Here is a 4,658-nt window from a genome sequence, read left to right as displayed (position 1 = left end):
TTTAACTGTAAAAAAAATATCGATACAAAGAAACTACTGCTAATTTTGTTGTATTAAATGGTCATAAAAGAAAAATGTCTTTATTTTACACAAATGCAGTAACTAGTGGTGCAATGAAATATTTGAGATATCCTCTAAAATACTTCTGCCAAAAGAAAAACAGAGGGAAGAAGGATAAAGGTAGTAAGAATGGCAAAATCTCAATAACTGTTAAATCCAAGTGATAAATACTGAGGACTTATTATTATCTCTACTTTCGATATACCTGACAATTCACATAATAAAAATTTAACAAACCTAAGAGAAAATCCTAAAGTTATTCATTTGTTAAACTAAGGTCAAAATCTATTTCTAAAATGGCAGCAGACTGGACCTAGAAATAAATGTAACTTGAACTTTACAAATTAGATAGGAAGAGTAAAGAGTCTTATGTGTAATAAACTGGAGGTTAAAAAAAAAGTCATTCACATGTTTTTAATTCAGGGAAATTTCTATCAAATGTTAACTGACTCTCCTCTATAGCCCTTACCCAAATTCAAAGTTGATCTGTCTTGGATCTTTCCCAAGATGCCAAACAGCATCTCTGAGCAGTATAAAGTTTTCTCCTTTTTTTCTTTTTTGAAAATAAACCTAATACAAATGAAGACTCTTATGTTACAAAGAATATCCAAGCAGATACTGAAGCCACAGCATAATACAAATTCTGTTCTCTTTAGAGAGACTAGATATCATTTTCTCATCTCATTCTTTTTTTTTTAAAGCTTGGTATTATAATTTATTATATTTTTAATGTCCCAATTAACAACTGACACAGGAATGCTGCTCATCACCCTAGCTCTACATGAGAAGTTTCATAAATCGCTGTTAGATGCTGACACGCTACGCAGTGAACTTTCTGAAAGCCCATGGCAACGGCTCAGGGCTCACCGCAAAAGGGAGCCTCAGGATCTGGGGCTTATACAGCTGAAGCCTTCTCTAAAGGGCCACAGAATCCAGAAATTTTTCCAATTCAGAGTATTACCAGCCTCTTCATTCTCACTATCATGACCATCACCTTCTCCTTACAAAAAGAAAGTGTGATGCAAAGGCTTACTACCATTTTACTTTCTGTAAGAAAACAAACCCCAAATCGAATTCCATATACTGGAAAACAGTACAGTATTTGTTTCATTTGTAACCCATTTGAACCTGTAGGTTTACCACTAGGAATACTGTTCTAGCCTATATTCCCATATTCCTTATGGTGAGGAAAGAACAGCTTTTCTCAACAGCTAAGTGAGAAATTAAAAAAAAAAAAAGTAAGTATTAAATTCTGAAATACATCAGATAATCTAAAGGACTTATTATCACACAGTAGGAAGAAAATAAGTCTTTTGCCTTTAAAGTAATTTTATTTTAACAATTATAGCGTTTCCCTATTAGTAGAGAATGGATGTTTTAACTTCTAAATCAGAAATAAGCTGTAGTGTGTGTATGTATAAACAGATACCTGTATACACCTGTATGTACCCATACATAGATACCTATAAACACCTGCATTTGAAACATAAGAATCTTAACTCTGGAATTTATTGGCTAAAATACAGGAAATAAAGAGCCTAATTCTTAGTACTAATATATAACCTTTCTTCAAACTTGGTTTATCTTTCCTTACTGTTAGCCTTTAAGCTTTTAATTTAAAATGATTATAGATTTAACTTAATGCCTTTTGCTTAAGCACATTCACTGAAAAATTCTTTTTATTCCCCTTCACAAAGAGCTCCTATTCTTTTCATTAATTCCTGAGTATGTCAATGCAAATAGAAAAACTGTTATAAGATTAGGAAAGTTTATAAAAATAGTAATTGCCATCTAATTGTAAAGCTCATTCCATAAATCATAGATTATCAGCTAAAGATGAAGAAGCATATTCAAGGAGGTTAAGTGACTTGCCCAAAGTCAGTAAGCAGTAAAAAGCAATGCTTTTTTCCTAGTTTGCCTTGTAAGAGGAAGCGATTACAGTCAATCCAAGTCTATTTACTGACACTTGAAGCCACTGTACAAGCAAGTCACTTTGCTGTTTCCTTGATCAAGAAAAACAAAGGTTAAACAGTTGATTACTGGGAAGTTATTGGGAGAAATGTTATTTGGAAAACAGAGCTGAAATCAAGGTCAGAAGGAACTTAACCAGGGTTCAGTGATCACACATTTCAAAACTTGAAATGTCTTAAAGGATAAAGTTTCTCAATTACTGTTTAAAATTTATCACTCTGAAAATCTGTAAACTGTGCATACATTTGACAAACCTCCACTAATCCATGCATCGTCCCCCTTTACTGAAATCCATGTCTCATTTTTCTTTATAAATCCTGGCTCAGCACACTACCAGATCCAATTATTTGCTTAATCAAGGTTTACTCAACTGAAATGCTGTAGCAGTTCTTCGATTTCCAGGGTATGTAGTAAATTGAAAATGTGTAACAAAAAAATTATTAAAGTGAACATTTATCAAACAATCCAATCAAAACTGCATACTTTAAAATATACAGTTAAGAAATAGTTCTGAGGCTAAAAGAACACTATGATCTTTTATGATACTGGATGAGAGAGAGAAGGACTTTTAAGAATTAAGACTTTTCTTTCCTCCCCACAAGGAATACTGCGGAGAAAAAAACTGAAGGGATTTAATTAAGTCGTCCTCGTCCAACTTCAACTGTTGTAACATTTACATTGTGGAAATAAAACTACTCAGCACTTTTTTGACAAGTTAGGGAATATAATAAACTACGAGAGCTGGTAAAACTAACACTTAAGATTTTCTCTGAGTAAACTGATGAGTCAGTGAGAGGGAAAGGTGCTAAGGAGATATAGCCATATATAACTTTCAAATGGGTAGGTGAAAATGGAAGGAAATTTTAAAAGATTAAGTTATTAACCTTCCTGTGTATGGTTACAGAAAAAATTAAAAATCCTATTTGGCAGAATTTACAAGAAAAACTCCCCTACACAGTAGTTATACCTCTACTATATAACTCCAGTAGAAGTTTAACTGCTAGATAACTATAGACAGTAGAAGTATGTAATAGGTGGCATATCACTACTCAAAACACACACTTCGAATATTTCCTACGTATCGTCGTGCTGCACTGAAGTCTCACAAACTCATCTCACTGAGCTTAACATTATTTCCGGTAGATAATAAAACTGAGGCAGAAGCAGGTTAACCTGTCCAAGGAACTTATATCCAAATAAGGCCAATGACATCTTTTCAAATTTATGATAGTAAAACCTGTTTAAATATTTTGTGTCTATGAAACTCACAGCAATTATTAATCGAACCCTAACTGCAGCTCAATCATTTATAAGTACAAATTTTTGCTGTCCACAGAAATTTAATTTACACAATTCTCTAAATTATGTTAATTGGTGAAAGTCGCTCAACTGTCCAACTCTTTGCGACGCCATGGACTATACAGCCCATGGAATTCTCCAGGCCAGAATACAGGAGTGGGTAGCCTTTCCCTTCTCCAGGGGATCTTCCCAACCCAGGGATCGAACCCAGGTCTTCGGCACTGCGGGCGGATTCTTTACCAGCTGAAACAAAGTGGAGTCGCTCAGTCGTGTCCAACTTTTTGCAACCGCACGGACTGTAGCCTACCAGGCTCCTCTGTCCATGGGATTTTCAGGCAAGAATACGGGAGTGGGTTGCCATTTCCTTCTCCACTTTACCAGCTGAGCCACATGTTAATCAAATAACATCCAATAATTTGAAAGCACATCTAAAACACAATATACCTTTGAAAGTTACTTCTTTCTGAGTCTTCCAAGACAAGTATGCCACGGTCACAGACTTCACTCTTAACTGTGGAGCAGGTGTGTTTTAAATTTTAAATTGACCGGGCCTCTGTAAGCGAAATATTGTCAGATCTCTACTGGGGAGGTAGCGTGGCGGCGGCGGCCGGGGGTATTTAAAACTTATTTCTCCCCTCACCTTCCAATTTTTCCTTTTACTTTTCTTTTTTCACTTGAAAGTCAAAAAGACACAAAAGTCTTCAGCAACTAATTCCATGGCTAATGCGCTTCATTTCTACAATTTACAAACACGTGTGCTTCACTACTTTAGGCACAGAAACATTTTAATGAACAACTTAAAAAATATGTAGATTCCTGGTCATCTTGGTTCCTCTACGATCTCTCGGGAAGGAAAGAATTCCTTTCATATTATTCAAAATTTTAAGGACGAAATCCCTATATTAAAACATTTCCAAAAACACACACTTGTGTGCGCCTCAGTTTTATCTATAGGAGATCATGTTAAGCTCAGTGAGATGAGTTTGTGAGACTTCAGGGCAGCACTTAAAAGCATGATACGTAGGAAATATTGAAAGTTTTTGGTTTTGACATTCGTCAAAAAACGAGTGAAAATGTGAAAATTTAGTACGTTTGAAAAAAAACCCAAACAAACTGCATAACGATCCTAGTACAACTGAGACCGATCAGGAGGGAAGGGGGGGGGAACGACCTCACCCTGCGCGCTGAGAGCGAAGCCCCCGCCGCCGGTTTCCCCACGGGGCGGCGCGGTACAGCGGAGGCCGCCGCGCGGGGGAAGGGGCCGGCGGAGCGAGGGCGCGCGGACAGCCCGGGCCGGCGGGGCCGGGCGGCGGAGGCGCGCCCCGCGG

This window comes from Oryx dammah, unplaced genomic scaffold (genome assembly GCF_014754425.2).
Source record: "Oryx dammah isolate SB20612 unplaced genomic scaffold, SCBI_Odam_1.1 HiC_scaffold_17, whole genome shotgun sequence".
Taxonomy (NCBI): Eukaryota; Metazoa; Chordata; class Mammalia; order Artiodactyla; family Bovidae; genus Oryx; species Oryx dammah.
This window is presented reverse-complemented; position numbering follows the sequence as displayed.